We start from the raw sequence: 22999 nt of genomic DNA, 5'->3' as shown, positions 1-22999 counted from the left end.
CAGGCTTCTTGCCCGTGAGAAGTCAGCACTGACCATGGCCATAGAAAGCGTGTGGATTTGCTGAAATCAGAATGGAGAGGAGTGATGACTGAACAGAAGAGGACATCTCAGGGGATCCACTGACTCCCCCACTTCTCCGACTCAGGAGGCTGAATGCAGTGCTCCTCCAGTGAAAGGAGGGGATCTGATATTTCTCCAGATCACCAGATCCACTGTCTCCACTGCTCCCATGTCCTAGTTCCAGGCATCCACATGGATTTTGGCCATCTTTGGCCATATAAGAAAACACACATACATGGCCAAACATGGCCATAAAAACCACTCAGGAGTCCCATGCCCATGTAAGGGCAATGCCTACAGTCATAATAGCTGTGTGTTCCCTATATGGGCACTTGGACTGGATGGGGACCCATCTGATGGCCATATATGGACAAGCCAAGTCTGGTTGGCCCCCGGTGAGTGATGACGTGGGACCGGGCTGGCCAGCAGCTCCCTTATAAAAGGGCCCAAGCGCTGAGCCCCTCTCTGAAGCCAAGCACTTCCCATCACAGCGAGAAGCTCCTCAACAGTAGAGTTGTCACGAGAGAAACCACATGCGAATGGCTCAGGGGAAATGAGGCAGAAGGACCGGTGCAGAGAGGGGCCGCCACAGCTGCGGAGGGCAGAGCATAGGCTTGGAGAGAAGAAATGGCGAAGAAGGATCTGGCTGGAGAAGAGGCCAAGGCAGGCACTCCTAAAGGAGGAGGTGGTGGAAGAGAGGCCGGACCACCGTGTTTGGGACATAGATGAGGGGGCCTGTGGAGACAACCAAGCTCCTGCTTGGGCAGAAGCTGAATATCCTAACGAGGCACACCCCCGAATAATGACCTGGAGGATACTGCAGCTATGAGAGTCTATCAGATGGACTGTGTGTGCTGGGGGAGGAGAAGGGGAGGAGACATTGCCTTTAGACTCAGGGGCCGTGGAAAATAGGAAAACGCTAGAAAGAAAGAAGCCTCTGCATGCTCAGGGCAGGGAGCCAAACGGCGATACATCCTGCTGAGACAGGGCAATCAGGAACGGACCCAAGAGCTTGGAAAAGTCCCTGGCACTAAATCTAAAGCAGAAACCCACTTCCTGCTACCACGCAGCCAGAAGGAGAATGGCCCAAGACCAAGGCAGCACACCCAGGCTGCGTTTCCCGAGGCAAAGTGGTCTTTGGTGGAAACTCAGAGTCTCCTAGACCTCCAAAGAGAAGATCAGATCCTTCTTGCAAATGTGTTCCCTGTCTGATCCTGCCAGCAGCTCCTGGTCCTTTCTGACCGACGTCCCCAGAGCCTTTTTGTTTCATTAAATAAAGAGCATTTTCTCAGGATTGTGATCTTCTCCTTATCTTGTGTGATCATTCCTTGTTTTAATAAGAGAAATACAAATCAATAGATGAACTGTTCAGTTCCACTGTTTGGAGCAAGTCTTGATAAGAGAGTGTCCTCCCGTGTGTCAGGCACAATTCGTGACATGGGTGCTTGTGCAATCGTGTCTGTCTTGTGGCACAGGGTGGGGGGACTACTGCAGTCCTGGCTGCTAAGCTACTGCCTTACCAGTTACCAATCAATCATGATTCACTCAGGGACCAGCTCAATACACAGGACCTGGCTACTAGTAGCTACTAGATAATTAGTCAATTAGCAACCATTAACACCTAAAAACCAATCAACTGCCCCTAGACTGAGACAGTCAGTCCCACAAGCACCCACGGCATGAGTTTTGCCTGTCCGCAGCTAGGGGTGCAGGGCCCCAGAAGCCCCTGCCCCTACCTCCTCCACAGCTGGCAGACGTTGTGGCCGCAGCAGGGGCTCGCAGGCCTGCAGCTATCGCCCTGCTGCGCCTTCACACACACACTGTCACCACGGCATGAGTTTGGCTTGTCTGCAGCTCGAGGTGCAGTTCCCCCAAACCCCTGCACCGATCTTCTTGAAACTTGGCAGGCTTTGTGGCCTCCCCAGGGGCCACCACCCCTGCACTTTTCACTGCCCTGTGGTGCAACACATACACATGACAGGAGTTTGCTTTCATGAATTTGGGGTGCAGTTCCCCTCAAACCCCTGCACCTACCTCCTTGAAACGTAGCAGGCTTTATGCTCCTAGCAGAGGCTACTGTCCCTGCACATTACATCCAAATCAGACAAAAAACAACAGCGTTATAGATATTTCATTGATTCCCCATGATACCCTATGGCCGGATCGCCAAAGCTTTTCCGCAGTGCTTTGGAAAGCCTAACGAACCCAGCGCTTCAATCCGGACATGCTGCTTCGGATGCCGAAGCAGCCAAAGCTTCTCCAGATCTGAAGCACGGTCCGAAGCCTCGCACAGCCCTAAGCCAACCTGTAACACAAGTGTCCCACTTGGAGGCAAGGCCCTACGAGGAGAGCCGGAGAGACCGAATCTCGTCGGCCAGCACCAGAGCAGGCTGAGAGGTGATCTTGTGGCTGCCTATCATTTCATCAGGGAAGCACAGCAGGGACTAGGAGATGCTCTATTCACGAGGGCACCCCCACCAGTAACTAGGAACCTCGGCCACAAATCAATGGAGAGCAGGTTTAGGTTGGACATTAGAAAGAGCTTTTTCATGGTGAGGGTTGCCAGAATCTGGAATGGGCTCCCAAGGGAGGTGATGCTCTCCCCTACCCTGGGGGGCTTCAAGCGGAGACGGGACCAGACTTTATATGTGCAGTGAAATCCTCTGCAAGGCCCTGGGGATCCCTCCACTCCTGTGACACGATTTCGTCTGCTTCAAAGTATTCCAGGCTCAGCCCATACCTGAAAGGTCTTCCCTTGGCAATAAAATCCTCAGTAAGGGCCTGGGGGTGGTTTTTAGAAGCCATTTATCATGTTGCACATAAGAGAGGATGGTCCCTGCAGGATCCCAGGTACCATCCCTGTCCCACATGACGTGATGTCCAGGAATCAGAGGGATCTTCAGGCCCCAAGGCTGCAGCAAGAATGATTATAACAAACCTGGCGACTGCCCTGTCCGCATCACAAAGAGGACTTCCAGCCCCAGCCCCTTTCCCTCAGGGCACCTGGAAAGAGCTCCACATTTAAGGCCTGTGGAGGGGCACGTTTAACTCCATGGCTGTCTCTGGAGCAGCCAGCAGGGCCCTTTCTCATTATAAGAGTCACTTTACTGCCTCCCGAAATCTTCTTGTGGCAGATCGAGTGACTTCAGCCACAATCCTGGAACAGGCACCCCCAAAATAGACCGAGTAGCATCCTCCCTTCTCTGTGCTCTCCCCCCGTGATGACCACCCAGCTGAGCAGCACATCACCCCCATGCCTGCAGCAATGCCCAGGGGGGGTTTATTTAACAGACAGCAGCTGCACTCTGGGCAGAGAAGAAATCTGTCTGATGCCAGTGATATCTACTGGCCTCGGTTGGGTGTAAATGGTGTGTTGACCCCGTGGCTTTCTCAGACCATGGACTGGGGAGGACAAGGAAACATGGGACTGGAAGGGACCTCTTCGTTCTTGGCCATATCCTTGCCAGTGCAGGCAATCCCACTATATGATCCCGTGCTCAAATCCATCAATCTGTATTTTAAAACTACTTGTTCCCTCCCACGGGAAACCTGCTCCAGAGCCTGCTGCTCTGATGGTTACAATCCTTCTTCTGAGCTTCAGCCTATTTGTATGTGTGACCCCTATTTCCCCACTTCTCCTGGGGCTGGCGTTGTCTTTCCTCTTGTGTGGCTCTTCTCCCTCTCAGCAGTATTTCCAGAGAGCGGTCAGCTCCCTTCTCAGCCTGCCTCTCACTAGGATGCACAAGCCGCTTCATCCCAGAGAGTCTCTGCTGCTCTTGTTCCACTTCTGGCACGTGGGGGCTCCGATCGCACGCGGCCGACTTCCTTCCACAAACAGATGTCTCACATCTGCCTGCACTGCTGCCTCTGCTTTTATGCGCCTGCTTTTCAGCTGTACATTCCCAGTGCTGGGGACCCAGGCCTATGCTGTGTGTGAAGGGGAGCTATCACATCACTTGCATGTATATATAGCATGTACACACAGCAGGTACATCGAGCTAGCACATCACTTGCAGGCACATATAGCAATACCTCTTCTCCCCTGGTCCCAGGGTGTCCTGGATCTGGCAATGGGGGTTTTCCAAGAGACTGGAGGCAAATCGGATAGGAGACCGCTCACAGACACCAGCTCTGATCTCTCCCTCAGCTACTGAGGAGGTTGCATGGAGCCAGAGCCCCCAGAAGACCAGGGTGGCAGAGCCACGCTGACAGCCCGCTCTGCCTCTCCCCCCACTCCCTGCATCAGGCAGAGCTGGAGGTCGCTGCATCCCACAATTGCATCCTGGTCCAGAGAGCAAGTCACTGCAGGGAGACCGAGTGACTTCAAACTCTCCAGCTGGGAGGCACAACAGGGCTCATACCTCTGTTCACTTCAGAAACACCCTGGTTTTGAAGGCCTTCAGTGTACACATGTACGGGGAAATGCTTCAAATGCTACATCTGCCTGCACCCACAACGTGATGGCTGGAGAGCACTGTCTATAAGACAAAGCCAGGACAGCAAGAAACTCTTCATGAACGACAGCCAGCATTGACTTTGGCAGCACAGGACATCTCTGTCTGAACTACCAGTCCCTTCCATTTTACATCACCTGGGGTGGAAGCATGACGGATGAGCAATGATCCTCCTTATACCCAGTAGTCTCACGCTGGGATCTTTTTGTGCTCACTGATGGGTCCCTGAGTTCCAGCTCTTGGCACGCAAGCAGATCTTAAATTTTGCATCAAGGGAACACATGTCTCAGGGAATAAGAGCAAAGAAGGTTTTGGCAAGGTTTGGTCCACGCAGAGATGACTCTTGAATCTGAGCTGTGTCTCTCTGTATCACAAACTCATCTGTGGCTTGTTGATACAAGTATTCCTGATCCTGCTCACTGGCTGCTGCAGCCAGTCCCTCCCACTCTGACTCCTAAATATGCACAAACAATTCAAGAAGTCTGTAAAAGCAGGAGAAGCTCATGTATCAGTGACACAGGCCATGCAAACACCAGCCAGGTAGCTAGAGACATACTAGATCTGTAGTACATCTTCTGTGGAAGGTGGTGATTCGCAACCAGGTGCACAGACAGGCTCTGAAGTGTGCCCTCAGGGCACCTGGAAAGAGCTGCATATTTAATGGCTATGGAGAGGGAGGTTTAACTCTACTGGTGTCACTGAGGCAACCAGCAGGACCCTTTCCCATCGTCATAGGTGGTGGAAGGCCGGGGCTAACATAGCTTAGGTCTCACAAACATGGCTCCAGCTGTGCCACCGCCATGTCCCACCACCACAGCACTGAGCCCAGTGGCATTGGCCTTTCACTTGCATGGCTCGCCTCCCTCTCAGATGGCTTTACAGAGAGCAGTCAGCTCCCTTCTCAGCCTGCCTCTCACTAGGATGAACAAGCCAGTACCTTCACTCTCTTCCGTTCAGCAAGCTCCACATTTCCCTGATCAGCCCAGGAAGTCTTGTCTGGACTCGTTCCACTTCTGGCACACGGGGGGCTCCAGTCGCACACGGCTGCCATCCTTCCAGAAGTGATGCCTCCTGTCCCCTGGTCCCCTGGTCTCCTAGATCTGGCAATGGGGGTTTCCCAAGACAATGGAGGCAAAGCGGATAGGAGACTGCTCACAAACATCAGCTCTATGATCCCCCTCAGCCACTGAGGAGGCCGCACAGAGCCACTGTCCCCAGGACACCAGCGGTGGCAGAGCCACAATGACAGGCCACTCTGCTTCTCCCCCATTCCCTGCATTGGACAGAGCCAGAGGTCGCTCCATCCCATGGCTGCATCCCAGTGCAGACAGCAAGCCGCTGCAGGGCACCTGAGACATTTTAAAGCACAGCAGGGGCTCTGCCTCTGTTCCCAGCAGAAACACCCCATTTTTGAGAGTATTTTAGAGTGCAGCTACACAGTGAAATGCTTCAAATATTACATCTACCTTCACCCCTATGTGATGGATAGAGAGCACCATAGATAAAAGCCAGTGCCAGGCCTGCAGGTAAGTCTTCTTTAGTGACAGTCAGCATTGACTTCAGCAGCACGGGACATCTCTGCCCAAACCACCAGTCCCTTCAGCGGTACCTCACCTAGTGTGGAAGCAAGATGGATGAGCAATGACCTTCTTTATGCCCAGTAGTCTCGTGCTGGGATCTTTTTGTGCTCCCTGATGGGTCCCTGAGTTCCAGTTCTTGGCACGCAAGCAGAGCTTACATTTTACATCAAGGGAACACATGTCTCTGGGAAGAAGAGCAAAGAAGGTTTTGGCAAGGTTTGGTCCAAGCAGAGATGACTCTTGAATCTGAGCTGTGTCTCTCTGTAACACAAACCCATCTGTGGCTTGTTGATACAAGTATTCCTGAGCCTCCAGATTTCTGCAGGCAAGTTGGCAGAGGACACGTCTCCGTAAGGCCCTGACAGACATCTTGGGAGACACAAAACTAATAAGCAGCTCTGCCCACATGTAGGGAGTGTAACAGCAGACGTGGACATGATGGGCCCTGGGAGGGGTGAGAAGCTGTATGCCAGGATCCAGATACAGCTCCTTTGTGGACACTCGAAGCTCTGCCTGGAGCCCAGCTCTGATGTGAGCACAGCCGCAGGGAGGGCAGGGGAGGGGTTTCTCACAGTGGCATTGTGAAACCCAAAATTGCCACTAATGCTATCATCTACACCACACCAGTAAGCGGCCTCATCAGCTGCTTGGGCGTCAGTGATGGTTAGATAGCGAATGGCACCGGAGCTGGAGCCAGTGAATCGATCTGAGGCTCCATCCCCTTTGCTGTCTGAACCGTAGCATAGAAATCATGGGGCCTGGTCAGGTCTCTGTTGGTACAACCAACACTGTAACTCCTGTACTGACTGCTCAGCGTGCAGGGGAGTTTAATGGTGTTTCCCAGGGACACAGACTCTGAGGGCGCCTGTGTCAGGGTGGGCTGCGAGAAGGAACCTGGAAGGATGACAGCCATTTATCTATTATCATAATTACACCTCTATTATGCAGCACATTACAAGAGAATAAAGGCATGAAACAATGAAAATTAATTAAGCAAAGCAATGCAGACATGTGCAGAAGTGTTTTATGGATTACCCAAGCAGTACATGAGCAGCACGAGGAGGAGCGGGGCCCAGGCCATGGCAGGAATCCAGACTAGCTCGGCTTCCCCAGCCAAGCGGGTTTGTGGCTGGGACCCTCTTCTCATCTGTTCAATCCCCACCGCTGAGATCAGCCCCTTAGTGCAAATCTGCCCCTGCTCACTGGCTGCTGCTGCCAGTCCTTCCTCCCTCTTACTCCTAAAACTACCACCAATGCCTCCATGTTACTGTGAAAATAGGAAAAAACTCTGGTATTATGACAGTGTAGGACACAGAGTGCAAGAGCTGGTTAGCCAGATGCATGCATTATCCAGAGGCTATCCTCTCCCCAAAGACTACCCATAGAGTAAGATCTACCTGCTTCTTTCCTGCACCTTTGCACTGAATTCAAGCACAGGCTCCCAAAACCTTGGCCAACCACAGCCCATTCTCCATCAGGACAAGCTCTCACAGAGGTGTGTTGCACAGGTGTACAACTCAGGGCACCACTGCGTGTTTTAACTGGTTTTTTCTTGGCTTAGAAACAATTTGCCATTCCAGTGCCATGCAGCACCCCACGCCCACCCATTTTACCTCCCTTTAAACCAGCTGTGGGCAGAGAAGTGGTTCAGAGAGGGAGTCAGAACAGAAGCATGTCCGATCTGACATGAAACTTCATGCCTCCCCACAGATCTGTTGCTCTGATGTTATGTCCTCATTAATGGGCTCCAGGGATTTGCTTATAGAAAGCTCTCACTCTGCAGAGAAGGGTACATGGATCTGTGGGGATCTGAATGGAGGCAAGATCCCAGCCCTGCACCGTCCTGTGGAGCACGGGAGGATTTTTCCTCTTTATGTAAGTTGCCTGAAGTCTTTTTTGAGAGAGGCGCCATTTACATCTAATAAATTAATAAATACAACATATTAAACAAGTGGCCAAACTCACACCTATTCCTGGTAGGAAAAAATCCCAGAGGCAAAGCTCCAGCATGGACCCCACCATGATCCCAGAAAGGGGATGTGCCCCAGCCCTTCACAGTGCTGAGAGCAAGGGAGACATGCTGGTGCAAGAAGGAATTTAGGAAATGCCATCTTTGAAGGAAGAGGACTTGAGACGGCTCATTCAAATTGGGCCAACAGGGGTGTTATTTGCTCTGATCTTTGGGATGAACTGGCTTTGGTTTTCCATTTCAGACTTCACGGCCCTGGAGTCTACCAATTCTCTCAGACCTGAGTGCATATGTGATGACACCTGGGCATCTTTATATGTGCCCTGGGATGATGGAGTGGTGGGGGAGGAAGGATTTGAATTAGAGCGGCTCTCAAGAGCCACTCTAAATAAAACACCAGCAATGTCTCATGTATTCAGCATCCTGGGCTTTGAAATGGTAACAGGGGCTCTTTAAGTAAACCTTGTTGAAGGAGTTTTAGTGAAAGGGCTCCCACAACCATTTTGAAATGTGGGGACACTACATACATGCGATGCCAAGGCTGCTGGGCTGCTCTCATTCGAATGCTGCAGCAGGCTCCATTTCAGAAGCCATCGATCCCCTTGCACATAGAGAGAGGCGCCCTGTGGGATCGCAGGCACCATACGTGTCCCAGATGGCTTGATCTCTGGGAACCAGATTGGTACCTGCGCACCACGGGCACAGAGAGAATTACTACTGTTGCATTTAGAAAGCAGGTTTTTAGACCTAGTGCCCCAAGAACTGACACAACACCCAGTTGTTCAATAGCAGAAAGGCTTTAATAACAATACCACAAGCAAACTTATCAAACCAAATGACAGAAAAAGACTCCTTCCCAAAATAAAAGGAGCTACTGCACAAAGTCCTAGTACATATTTAGCAGCAATAGGGTTCTCTCACCAATGCCGGCGAAGGAAGCTGGTCCAGTTTTGCAGCTTTCCCCATGCAGGATCCATTGCTGGTTAAGCTGGTTGCGATGTAGCAGTGATCTCTCTCTGCTTCTCCTGGAGTGCACACTTTGATGGCAAATTCTGTTAGTTCTTATATTGTTTCATTGTATAACTTCAAAGCATTTTTTCTTGTTAGTTGGCCACTTAGAGTCCAGACAAACAGGGAGAAAAGGGTGTTGATCATCATATCACAACTAGTAAGTGCCTGGCTCCTGTTCTTGCATTGTCTAGGGGTAAAACTTGTGCATCTCTGCAGATCCTATTATTGTAGGTCTGAGCATTTGGATGGGCCTGAGCAGTTGGACAGGATACTTAGAGGTGTCACCAAACCTGTCTTGGGGTATCTGTATATCAGCTGGGCACATTTGCAGTAGCGTGTACAGGCGATGGTTTGTTTTTCAAACTCCAGACCTGCACTGAATGGTTCAGACATTTTGAACGCCCTACCCCTTAGGATGTTTGTTGGGAGAAGTGTTTGTCACATACAGGACATGTTTTCTGTATCTTTTACAAGTTTCTGTTGAGATGCGTATTTAGCCTTTTGTTCCCTGTAGCTGCTATGTCAATTGAAATGCGTATGTAGCTTTCTTTTTGGGGTTTTAAACTTCATTGCAGAACCAGAAGGAAGTTTTTGTTACTTCCCCGCTTGCCATCTGACACCTCCAGGGAAGGAGTCCTACCTGACCAACACAGCAAAGAACTACTTGGCACAGCTCACAAAGACACTCTCACGGACCCAGAGGAACAGTCTTCCATCTCCAGCTTCCTCCGTGCAAAAATTAAGTTGATTTCCTACCTATAGGGACTCCTTACCATCTTGTACCACCTATACTTTTCCCAGAGCTTGACAAAGGGACTTTGATCCTGAAAGCTTGCAGAAAAGGACAATTTTCTTGTGATTCTCCAGTTGGTGTAATGAAAGATATCATTTTGAAAGGAAGAGCTCTAGTTTTTTGTCCGTCTATGTAGCTTTCTTGCCTTTACTGGCTTCTGAGACACGCGTACATGTGATGAGCGTGGCAGTTCTCTGTTGACCATTTCCTTGATTTGACATAATCTAGCACAGAGAATAAGACCAATTGGGGTTGCACTATTTAGCATGGTCCCAGCTGCCACTTGCATTTTTGTGCAAGATGCACTGTTTTTTTAATTTGATCACAAAGGTTTTATGTGTAGGCCTTGCTGTATTCCCATCAACACTACAACAACCCTGGTGGGTGCCCTATAAGGAGCTCCACATTCAAGACACATGGAGAGGGAGCTATAAGTCTATTGCTGTCTTTGGGGCAGCCAGCAGGACCCTTTCCCATCAAAATACTCATGCTCCTGCCTCCAGAAATCTTTTTGGAAGAGATTGAATGGCCTCAGCCAAAACGCTGGAGCAGCCCCCCAGAACAGACCTGGCAGCATCCTGCCTTCTCTGAGCTCCCTGCGATGCCCACCCCCGTCTCCCGCGCCCCTTCCCGGCTGAACAGCACATCGCCCGCACCCTAGCGCCTACAGCACTGCCCCCCGGACCAGTTTCCTCCTGTGTAACACGCAGGCACAGAGCAGGCAGCCGCACTCTGGGCAGGGAAGGGATTTGTGTGACACCAATGACCTCTCGTGGCCTCTTCCGTGTGCAACGGGTGGGTCATCTTTCTCTGAAGATGGACTGGAGCGGACAGGGCAACACGGGCCTGGACAGGACCTCCTGGCTCATGCCCACGCCCTTCCCAGCACAGGCAATCCCACATATCAGCCCATGCTGAAATCTGTCAATCTGCTTCTTAAAATGAGTTGTTCCTTCCCACGGGGAACCTGCTCCAGAGCCTCCTGCTCCGATGGTTACAACCCTTCTTCTCAGCTTCAGCCTGTGTCTATGTGGGACTCCTATATACTCACTTTTTCTGGAGCTGGCACTCTCCTTTTCTTCTGCATGGCTCTTGGCTCTCTCGGATGTAATCGCAGAGAGCAGTCATCTCCGCTCTCGGTCTGCTTCTCACAAGGTAGGACAAGGCAGTTCCTTTACTCTCCTCTCGTACAGCGGGCTCCCCATTTCTCTGTTCATCTCAGGAAGGTCTGCAAAAGTAATCTGCAGCACGCGGCCTTTGATGAGTTACCCGAGCAGCACGTGAGCAGCACAAGAAGGAGAGGGGTTATGGTGGGAATCCAGACTAGGACAGCTTCCTGAGCCAAGGAAGTTTCTCGCTGGGACCCTCCAAGTCTCTCTCTGACTCCCGGACCAAGATCTGTTCCTTCATGCAAATCTGCTCCCTGCTCCCTGGCTGCTGCTGCCTCGACCTCCCCCACTTACTAGAAACATCACAAAATGAGCCCATGTAGTTGCGAATGTAGCACGGTGATGTAGGTTATGTGAAACACCAGCTAGCCAGGTGGAATCACATTTACCCACAGTGTGTGTCTGCCTCTGCTATCTGCCTCTCTCTCGTGCCTTTGTAGAGACCCCCCAAACAAATCCCCAGATTTGGCCAAAGCCCACTGTCCCCCATGACAAACATCTCACAAAGGTGCATTTCCCTTATGAGCACCGGGGGGGTACTTCAACTTTTGTTTAGTTTAGAAACTATCTGAGAGTCCAGCACCCTGCAGTGCCATCATCCACTGATTTTCCTTCCCTCCGACTGAACCTGGAAGACAGAATTTGCTCACCGAGTGTCAGGATGGAAGCACACGTGACCCGAGATGACGCTCCACATCGCTATGTAGTCATTGCTCTGATTTCCCATCCTCATCAGGACGTCCATGGGGTCCAATGCTTTGTCTACAGAAAACTCTCACCCTGCAAAGAAGGGCACATGCACCCAAGGGGTCTCAAGAGAAATCAGTTTTGAGTTGAAATGACACCTGATGGAGATTGGTCCTTTACCCGAGATGCCACCCTGAGCTTCTGAACGCTGGGTGAGCAGAGGGGCTCCCAAGCATACAGACCTCAGCAAGCAACAGAGGAGGGGATGAATGAGTCTCCACCACGTACAGCGGAGAACTGCTAAGGGGAAGCAATGACAAGTTGTTTTGCCCCTTGGCAAAGGATGCAATGACAGAGCAGGACAAGATGGGACCCAGGAGGCAGCAAGAGGAGGACAGTAAAAGAGGAGAGGTCACTCGTTTCTTCCCGAACGAGAATTCCTTTCCCTTTTATGAACCCCTGAGCAAGGATGTGGGACGAAGGCTGGATACAAATGGGATTATGTGCGATTAGGGATGACACTCTGCATAGCCCTTAATCCGGAGCTGGGATTGCCCTTTCTCCTCAATGGGTGTGTGGGTTTAGCTCTTTGCTTAAAGAAAGGGATTCCCTCTGAAGGGGGCACCACACATCTGTCAAGGAATCAGAGGGGAGAAGGCTGCAACCACACATTTTGGAGATGTTTCCTGAATCTGTGCTGGGTTTGTGTATCATGCATTCCCATCCTTCGTTTGCTAATAGTGGGTGTGGAAAGGTGTCTCTGAACCCTTAGTCCTTTCTACAAAAAGAGAAGAGGAGGAATATATGTTGACAGTCAAGGGCAGAGAGCTGCTAGGCGGGGAAACAGTGAAAAGCTGCTGTGCCTGTCCAAGAGTACGAGGACAGAGCAGGACAAGGAAAGGCCTGTTAGACTGCGAGTAGCTACTCGAGGGGCTAGCAGAGTTTGCTGACATGCAAACTCATCATGGAGCACAGATCCAAGCCACAAAGAGCCCCGTTGAGCCCAAGGGAGGTTTTTGTCTCAGGTCCTCATCTGACTGTGTCACGCTGACATACCCATAACTACCTCCAATCCTGTAACCTGCACCACACCAGGAAATGGCCTCATCTTCCCCAGGGACATAGGTGGTGGTTAAACAGCGTATGGCGCTGGAGTTGGAAACGGTGAATCGGTCTGGGACTCCATTCCCTTCGATCCCCTCGCTGTGCCAGAGAAATTGTGGGGCCTGGCCCTGGTTTTGTTGGTCCCAGCGGACACAGTAGTGCCTGTGCTCACCGCTCGGTGTCCGAGAGAGACTGGCAGTGCTGCCCAGAGCCACGGACTTTGCGGGCGCTCGAGTCAGTGCGGATGTGAGAGGGAACCTGGAAGAATGACAGGAATTAATCCCTTATCCGCACTGAGCCTCTGGTTTTGTGGCAGACAGGGCAGGACCAAAAGGCAAGAAACTGGAAAAAACACCTGTGGGAAGAGAACCAGGGATTCATAAAGCCCAGGACGTGGCTGACCCTCCCCTTCGGGGTACCCGAGCAGCGTGTGAGCAGCATGAGGAGGAGCGGTGCCCAGGCCACGGTGGGAATCCAGACCAGCGCGCCTTCCCCAGGCAAACAGGTCTCTGGCTCGGACCCGCGGAGTCTCTCTGAACCCCCCAGAGCTGAGATCAGCCCCTTCACGCAACTCTGCCCCTGCTCCCTGCCCACAGGTGCCAGCGGCTCCCAGCTGAGCTTGGCAGGAGGAGTGAGAGTATTCAAGAGGTCAGGAAGTGCAAGCACAGAGGAATTCAGATGTTACCAGGACAAGGGCTGCCTGGGGACCTGCCGGGGGAAGTCAGAGACCATCAGCCCCCTGCCGTGACAGCTCTAATGAATACGTGTGTGCCAGGCCCAGCCTGTATCGGAAATGCTTTCCCCCTGCAGGGGTGTGCTCTGCAGGGCCCGGGGGATGCTAATCCGTCCCTGGCCATTAGACGCCATTTATCACCTTGCACCTGTGGATCCCAGGCACCATCCTTGTCCCAGATGGCTCAACTGCAAGGGCCCAGATGGATCTCCTGGGCATAGGGGTACAGAGAGAGCTACTACAACAGCACGGGTGCTTGGTTTGTCCTCGGCCCAAGGGGGTCTTCCTGGCCAGTACTCGTCCCTTAAAGGACCTGGGAGGAGATTCACGTTTAAGGCATATTGGGTTGGGAGAGCTTTAACTCTATTGCTGTCTCTGGGGCAGCCAGCATGGCCCTTTCCCCTCATGATATTACCTCTCCAGAAATCATCTCGGGGCAAATCAAGTGGCCTTAGTGAAAACGCTGGAATAGACACCCCTAAAACAGACCTAGCAGCATCCTGCCTTCCCCATGCTCTCTCCTCTGTGTTATGACCACCCAGCCGAGCAATAGGGCTACGCAAAGCTTCGGGTGGTGATTCAATTCAGAGATTTGGCCCAATTCGATGGCCAAATCTCCAAATCCAAATCAAATCAGGGGACCAATTGAAAGGTCCGAATCAATACAAAGCTCTCTGAATCTTCAGAAAAGATTTGGAGAGCTTTGATGATTCGGGCAGTCCCCGGTGGCTGCAGCAGGGAGCTGCAGCTGACTCCGAACTGGTAAGTACTAGGGGTGGGGGACGGGGGGATGCTGGGGGAGGGGACCATGGGGGGACCCCTGCCAACCCCCACAACCTTCCAATTTCCCAGTACCACCCCGCCCCGCTCCCCCAGCCCCACCATGGCTGCCCCCCACATGGCTGCCTCCTCCACACACACACCCCACCTCCCCCACCAGCTCAGTACTTTAAAGAAAAGCCCCAGTGCTGACTGGGTGCTGCTGGGCAGGGGCGATCCCCGCTACCCCCCACTCCCCCATGCTGCTGCTCCTACACATGTGGGAGGAGGCACAGTGATGGGTGTGTGTGTGTGAGAGGAGGCACAGGGGTGTGTGTGTGCATGTGTGTGCAAGCTGGCACAGGCAGTATCTGTGCAAGTGCATGTGTGGAAGCACAGGGGTGTGTGTATGTGTAAGTGCATGTCATAGAAGGCACAGGGGTGCAAGTGTGCACACGTGAGAATAGGCATGGTTGTGAGCATGTGTGTCTACATGTGAGGAGGCACAGGTGCGTGTATTTATGTGTATGTGTGAGAGGCACAGGTATGCATACGTGCATGTGTGCACGTGCGTGTGTGCCTGAGGAGGCAAAGGGGTATGTGTGTGCTTGTGTGGGGAGGCACAGGGCTGTACGCACATGTGCATGAGGAGGAAAAGGTGTGTGTGCTTGCGTGAGGAGGCATGGGAGAGGGCAGCAAGGCGGGGAGTCAGCTCCAGCCTGCATCCACACCCACCCTACGCACAAATCTGGAAGGCACATGCCCCCCATGTCCTCCCCAGGAGTGCATTCAGCAGCAGGGAACCAGTCCCCCTGCAGCCCCCCTGGTCCCGGGCTCCATCCTGCTCCGACTGGGGCCACACACAGCCCTGGCTGGGCAGCAGCCCCAGCCCTGCCCAGCTCCCTCCCTCTGTCACTATGGGGGCCGCAATTTCTGCCCCAGTGCAAGGCTTAGCGGGGAGCTGCAGGAGGTGCTCTCCAGTCTTGTGTTTGACACTCGAGGCTTCTCCCTCACAATCCTTTTTAGCATTTGTTCTTCCAAGAGACACTTGGCCAACTTCTCAGATCAGATTTGGGGATCAGGCAAGCCCCGGTAGGGCCTTGCCTCCTCACATGGAGAGTAGTAAAACACTAGAATAGGTTAACCAGAGAGGCTGTGGGATCTACATCCTTGGAGGTTAAGGCCTCGGTAGAGAAAGCTTTGGCTGGGGTGATATAGCTGTGGGTGGACCTGTTCTAAGCAGGGGGTTGGACTAGACCAGGTGACCTCTTGAGGTCCCTTTCAGCCATCATTGTCTGTGATGGGACAAGCCATGTGTCTTACAGGGAAGCTCTTTCCATCCCCATGCCTCAGCCCAGTCTGTCTGTCCACTGCAATCTCAGGGGTGTCCCTCCTGCCAGCACTGTGAAGCCCCACTCCTACCCCTTCAGAATAAAACCCATCACGAGCCACTTTTCCTTTATTATATTTTAATATAATCTTCTTGGGTGGATGCAAAACAAGGCTCACGTCATTCTCCAGACTGGGGGGCAAGGAACCCAGCAATGGGACAAGGACAGCCCTCACTCCTGCCTAAAATAGACCATTCCAGTACAACCCTCCTCCCATTCATATAAATTAAGTCTCTCTCTCCTGGGAAAGCAGCAGGTGTAGAAGAACAGCTCTAAAAATAAACATGTCTTGCATTAGGCCCCTACCCCACATCTTCAAAGTTCAACCCACAACCATGCCTGCGGCCCTGCCCCCTCTACACGGAGGCCTTTGGGTGTGGGTGCACGTGAAGCTGTGCAGGCAGGTCTCTGAGAGGGGATGGGCAGGTCCTCGAGGAGCCTCCCCACAGCAAGGTCACTCCCGGGGCCAGTTAATGCTGACCTGGCCCGAGGCCTCCAGCACCTCCCGTTTGCAGTCGAAGTCACCGTTGATCTGGCTGATGGACTGCTCCTCCACCACCCAGAGCTGGCAGCTGGTCTGCGTGATCAGTCGTGCATCATGGCTCACATTGATAACCGCTGTGAAGAGACAGGAGGCAAAGCACGAGCGGGCTGGGAGGCAAAGCAGAGGTCATTTCCATTCTGAAGGAGAATGGAAAGACCCCACGTTTTCCCCATCAGCCACTGCCAGGACAGGGCTGGGCAGGGAAGGGCACGACTGGGACCCAACGGGGACCCTGGCAGGAGGGCCCTGCTTGTAGTATACAAACCCTCCCGTGGGACCCACGGGTCCACCCCCAGCCAAGTAACCCTTCTGCTTCCCTGCAGCCCAATGCCAGCCTGGATCTGACCCATGAACCTATTATTACCTTCCTCTGCCTGACAGATAGGACCCATGAGGCCACCCCAGCCCAGTATCGCCATCCAGCCTTCAATCCGATCCATGGGGCCAGTATTCCCCCAACCCCGGCCTCCTCTGATCAGGGCAGTGGACACCTCCCACCGCGCTGCTTCCACTCACGTCCATGTACGTGCTGACAGCATCACCCAAGGGATCAATTGATTCAATGCACAGATCATTTGTGGGTTCATTCTGGGGAAGTGACAGATCCCAAAAAGAAGCCAGGAGTCCTGAGCCACAGAGCCTTCCTCCCACCCCCTGCTGTAGTAAAAATATGCTATGATCATTATGATTATTATAAAAGCTTTGAGTAGCAGCTGTGTGCTTTGAGTAACAGCTGTGTGATAAAAATATCTCATGGACCTTTGTGATAGCTGCACAAGGTCTCACGGTTGAGTTATGGGCTACTTTTTGACTGCTTCTTCTCTTCCTCTTCCTATAGTAGATAAACCTTAGACCTTGTCATAATAAAGAATAATTGGGATAGCGCTTGGCAAGGCTCAAGGCTTCCTGTTAAAATATGAAGATTGTTGCTTGCTCTGCACCTAATTAACCATTATCCTTATCTAATGTCCTAAAGTTACAGTAAGATATAAGACATCAATTTGGCTGCAATTCTGTCTCAAGAATTATGAATGTATTAAGCTTTGCCAAAATTTATAACCATTCATATATCGCTACGCAAAAACCCTTTGACAAGAAGTATAACCAATCATGTATTGCTACAATTAAAACACCCCCTATGTTTATGTGAGCTATAAAAATGGGACTTAGAGCATAGTCGTGGCCAGCTCCGCTTTGGGTAAATTAACCCCTCAGTCGACCTGTTTGTACAAACAATAAACATAAGATGGACTCAGCCTGACTGTGTGTGACTTTCTCCTTGAGGTGGATTGGAAACAGCCTCCAGGGGCACGAAACTAGCCATTTCGGCAACAGTACGATCAGAGGACCTAGATGATAAATGCCTTAGAGGTAATGACTGCAAGCGTGTATCAGGTGTAACGGTGAAGCAGTGCGAAGCCTCTAGGGAGAGAGAATATGGTCAGGGTTACCCAAGCAACAAAGCTTGAATGCCAGAAATTAGGAGGCTGCAGTACGTATTGGGCCATGAAGACCTAGACAGAAGTCACTAATGTGGGTATCAAAGGAAAAAAACAGTTTAGTGATTACTCCAAAGAAGGCAGCAGGGTTTGCCATGATCTGATACAAGGGTCCAGAACGGCGGTTCTGAACCTTTTTCAGTTGACGTACCCCTTGGTCTCAGAGTGAGACTTCACGTACCCCCTTTCTATGGGAAATTAATTTTTATGTCAAACTACATGTACTCGTGTATTATAAAAACAGCAAGATACTCATACAAAGACTTCTTCATTTTAAACAAGGTTCATTTATTCAATGCACATAAAAAGTTGTACAAAAAAACACCACTTGGTGTCAAATGGCAAAACATGCCCAAACTTATTAGTGCAAACAGTGCTGCTGCTTACTATCAACCAACATTTTAATTCTAGGCAACATTTTCGAGAGCGCCACATGCACGTCATGTTCAGCTTTCAGTTTGTTCCTCGCTTTGGTTTTTGCAAAAAGCACTGAAAATCCCAACTCGCAGAAATGGGTTGTGACAAACTGTGCTAGAACTTGGTAAACTCCCTTGGTCCGAGTGGGATATCCCTCCCCAAGTCTGCACCAGAATGGATCCAATTTCATTGATTCAAAATCGACACGAAGTTTCTGATTATTGCGCAAATCAAGTAGCAAATGTTTTGCCAGGTCGGCATCACTGATTTGTTCAAGAGAAGCGGTAAAAAGGCTCCTTACCCAAATGTCAGCTGTCTGAATAGTTGGGATAATTTCTTCTGTGATGACTTTCAGATTTTCAAGATGCGTAATAATACTCTCGGGGTGTAGGTTGTATACGTGTTGGTCTTCGTTCCATCCAGGAAGAGCTCACACCAATTGCTGAAACTTCTTCAGCCTGACAAAGGGTTTTTGAACCCAAAAGCTTGCTTAAATTTTTTTTCCAACTATTTAAGTTGGTCTAACAAAAGATCAGATTCACCCAAAGAACCTTGTCTGCCTAATAATACTCTCACGGACTCTTGGTTCCCCTGGATGCACTGGATCTAAAGTGATTTCATCAAAGAGAGGAAAATTGGCCAAGTTACTAGAATTCCCTCTTCTTCCCCAGAGAGCCAACTTCTCTTGAAAGCATTTGACTGTTTTGTCCTCCAAGATAGTCACTTCTTCACCTGGGACTGAAATGTTCAATGAGTTTGGACTGAAATGTTCAATGAGTTTAGAATTGTGAACACATCTGCGAGGGATGGCAAACAACCCACAAAGTTCGGACCTATGAAACACTGAAGCAGAATTGAGCTGTTTTCATGCAGAAACATTTCAATTAAATCTCAAAGTTCAAAAACTCTTGTCAGAACTTTTTGTCTGGATAACAAGCGCACTTCTGTGTGAAGCAGAAGTACAGTGTGTTCAGAACCAACCTCTTCCTTCTCACAGCGCTTTGAACATGCAGTGATTCAGTCCCCTTGCTCTGATCAAGTTGACAGCCTGGATAACAACATCCAACATGTCTTTCAAATAAGAGGGAAGAGAATACAATGACTAGAGATCACGTTTGGATTCACCTTTTTGACGAGAGCGGTGAACTCTGAATATTTCCCCAACATAGCAGGAGCACCATCAGTACAAATAGCTCCTACAAGGTCCTAGGAAAGGCTGGAAAAAAGAAAAAAATCATTCATCGTAGCCATAATGTCTGCTGCCTTGGTTGTTTCTTTCAGCACTTCACAAAAGAGAAATTCTTCTTTGACATGATTCTCATGCACATATCGAGCAAAAATGAGAAGTTGTGCGCAATTTGAGACATCATTTGATTCATCCAACTGCAAGCCAATTTTACCAGACTTTTCTTGACTTGCTCCACTGCTTGTTTGCGTATGTCTTCTGACATGTCCTTGATTCGGTCGTGAAAGGTGTTGTATGGGGGATGTGTGCTATTTTTAGTTGTGCATCTTTACCAGACATCAGCTTGGCCATTTCCATGGCACGGTTTCACCAGGGTCTCTGCGATGGTATGCAGCTTTTTTTTCTGTGGCTATCCTTAATGCCACGCGATAACGAGCCTCCAGAGTTGGCTTCTGAATGCAATCTGGGGAGTAAATCCATGATTGGAAAGTGTGCTCTTGTTTCAAGTTGTGATCGCTTGATTTTTAATAAAGCTTCTGGGTCTTTAGTATTTTCAGAGTGAACAGTCTGAAGGTGCTCTTTAAGTTTAGATGGCTTCATATATCCATTGCAAAGTACCTTTTGAGCGAAGGAAGCATTGTGGCTTCTGTAAATCATCTGTATCAAGCATAAACATAAAGCCAAACTGCACATGCAAATCCTAGTAATAACACTTCTTTGACATGATAAAGCGATGGACGAAGCAAGAATTCAGTCCCTGAAAAATAGTGCAAAGTAAAACCCTTAAAATATACATCATAGGTTGGTAACAATGTAAAACTGAACATAGGTACTTACCAAAATTAAAGGAAAAAGCAGATGTATACTGTTACTTGCGTGGAACCGCCACGTGCATAAAAAAAATGACGTAAAAAACTCAAATGCAAACACGACAACTTCGAACGCACAACCACATTCAAAGACTTGACTCTACACGACTGAGTGACAGGTGTTTGGAGCAACGTTTCTGGTGCAAGGTTGAGGCATGGAGCAGGAATACGATATCTGGTTTCCGTGCGCATGTGCATTTTAACGACACTAAAGCCCTAGCAATTTCAAATTGTCAGGACATTTTTTAGGCCCTTCGACCTGTGTTAGACGGTGTATGAAATCTATCTCACGTACCCCCGATGAGGCTTCATGTACCCCCTGGGGGGTACATGTAGCCTGGTTTAGAACCGCTGGTCTAGAACTTGATTCTCAATCGGGGGCCGCAGCAAACCCAATTCACAAGAGAAAACTAGACATTTCAAATGGGAATCTGTAGTATTAAAAGCAGCTCTGCCCTGCCTGTGGCGATTGATCTTTCTGAGCTCTTCGCAACAGAAAAATTATTCTTACTTATGTCAAAAAATGAGCGAAAGTTAATCGCTGGCATCCTCCATGGGGGGCCTTGAGTCTAATGGCCAGTACTTGGGCATCTAGTGTGTGAGGTACTTCAGATTGAGACAGGAGATGAGTTTCACAGATCTTCCAAGTAAACTTTTTAGAAATTTTTGCAAGCTAGCTTGTGGTATCATACCCCGCGATGGCATGAAAACCCAGCAGAGTCCGTCCCTTAGTTCATCACAGCACTCCACCTTGTGCACAGCAATGTATTGTTAGTTCTTGATGGGCTTGCTCTCATCCACAGCTCACTGCTGAGACGAGGCCAGAATGCAATCAGTAGCAATAGGACATCGGTGTAACTGCTTGTTGTTGTGGAAAACACGCAGCAAACTTTTGGGTCAGGTCAGCAGAAGCTTTATTTGGATAGAGCTACCACATTGTGACAATGACTGTGTTGTATCCTTCTGACTTTGCTTCAGAAAGAAGCAAGATCACGTGGGTGCCTGCTGCCTCTTGTGCGGAGTGGAGGTGGGCCGTGTTTCTTGCAGTTGAGGAGGCAGCATAACCATCATTACCACCACTGACTGTTAGTTCTGTGTCACCACATAATGTTTGCTGTAAGCGTTCCCTTTTGAGGAACCTAACAAGTGTTTGCATGCCTTGTTTTCCTTGGATTCATTCACTGTTCTCCATTACACAGGCAACATGACGTCCCTGCTGCTAATTCCAATTCTTATTTTCTTCCTTTCCAACTCGACACTTTCTAGTAACATCCTTGATCAATGGGTCTTTGTAACAGTCGAACACAACATCTACCCTGCTGCAAGGTTCCTTGAACTTGGACACGATATTCACCGCAAAAGCATCCACGTGGTCTCCAAAAGTCACTGCATCCTTGGGTTTTCCCATGGCCCGAACCACAGCCACACCATCAATCACTACACATGTTGGAGTCAGGGCTTCTTTCAAACTTGGCTACAAAATATTCTCTTCCAAAATGGAGAGTAGTTAAGCTTTGTTTGCTGGTCTCAAGTTTCCGTTTGTTGTAGCCAGTGATAGCAGTACAGTAGAGAGTTCTTGCCTCAGGAGGTTATTGACATCCACAGATACAAGCAGGCGTCTGAAAAGTTCACGATCAGCTCTGATGACTGAGGTCTGTTGTTTTGTGTTTTTCTGTTGCTAACTGTACTGGAAGCAAGAGTTTTTAACTTTGAGCTTGGTGCATGTATGGTGACAGCTTTATGCACAAGTTGATCAGCAACAAATGTCTCTAAGATGTTTTGTCCTAACTGCTCTGCATTCAGCACGCCTTGTATAATTGGTTCTTGGGGAATGTCACCAGTATCGAGGCACACCAGCTCTGGAGATTCCCTGTTGAACACTTGGAATAACTGGAACTTAGTAGACAGCTTTTTAACATCTTCCTCATCCCTTGTCTGTGCTTTTGCCTGTCCATGCTATAACTGCTTGTGCTGCAAAGAGCATTGCGTAAGCGTTGCAATAGCTGGCCTGCTTAGTCCTAGGCCTTGACATATTCTTTTTTCCTGCTCACCTAAGTGGCCTTTTTGGACATCTACAGTGTATTTTTAGTATTTGCACATCCAGAGGCACTCTGGCTCTGGGTGCATAGCCACACACATGTGGCTGACTATCCAGACATTTTGCATCAGATGGCTGTTAGATCCCTGACTCCATGCAGAGCCCAACAACTGGGGAGACGACAATCCAGTTGTGCGTGGATCCTGTTTGTCACTAGCCAGAGCAAGCAGGGAGCAAACACCAGCACACATTGCTCACAACAGCTTTATTCAACATGGAGCCAGCTTCAGGCCAGGTCCCAAAAAACACAACCAACTGGGATCTTGCACTGAACAGCAGGGTTTTTTTACATTTTACACACCTTGGTTCATGCCCGTTAACATTTACTCCACCTTGGTTACTCCTTTGTTCCACCCGTATCTCCTCCTATCTCAAGCTCCGCCTCTGTTTACTTCATTAGCATGCAATTACCTATGCATTTCATGTATTTACGTTCTTGAGAAAAGCTGCTCACAGCAATACGTGTTGCCAAACAGTGCAGTGAGCCAAAGTGCATGATTCAAGAGATTTGGGAAAGAGTGCCATGTAACGTATTCACTAGAACATGGCAGTAGGTCACATTTTGCAAAAGCTCTCTTCAAGGCACCGTTATTTGGGATGTCAATCAGTGCCATGTGGAACGTGTCAGGAGCATCGGTGGCATCCGCTCCAAATGGATTTGCAAACAGCTTCAACT

At 49.9% G+C, this 22999-nt stretch overlaps 1 protein-coding gene and 2 long non-coding RNA genes across 4 annotated transcripts in view; all 3 read right to left on the bottom strand.

Moving 5' to 3' along the window:
• Positions 1 to 22999, bottom strand: part of LOC132246613 (short transient receptor potential channel 2-like) — a 578215-nt gene that overhangs the window by 522384 nt on the left and 32832 nt on the right. The window lies entirely within an intron of this gene.
• On the bottom strand, positions 9809 to 12136 carry LOC132246633 (uncharacterized). 2 transcript variants are annotated; one of them, XR_009458019.1, is made up of 3 exons: positions 11687 to 12136; positions 10919 to 11108; positions 9809 to 10091 (listed from the first exon to the last, which is right to left on the bottom strand). It is a non-coding gene; the product is annotated as an uncharacterized LOC132246633 (long non-coding RNA). The 2 variants fall into 2 exon arrangements; XR_009458018.1 differs by having other exon boundaries at positions 10919 to 11095; positions 11687 to 12133.
• LOC132246637 (uncharacterized) lies at positions 15772 to 16574 on the bottom strand. Its single transcript, XR_009458023.1, has 2 exons — positions 16192 to 16574; positions 15772 to 15982 (listed from the first exon to the last, which is right to left on the bottom strand). It is a non-coding gene; the product is annotated as an uncharacterized LOC132246637 (long non-coding RNA).

This window comes from Alligator mississippiensis, chromosome 16 (assembly GCF_030867095.1).
Source record: "Alligator mississippiensis isolate rAllMis1 chromosome 16, rAllMis1, whole genome shotgun sequence".
Classification (NCBI taxonomy): Eukaryota; Metazoa; Chordata; order Crocodylia; family Alligatoridae; genus Alligator; species Alligator mississippiensis.
Note: the sequence above shows the minus strand (reverse complement) of the source record. Positions and strands in the feature narration are given on the sequence as shown.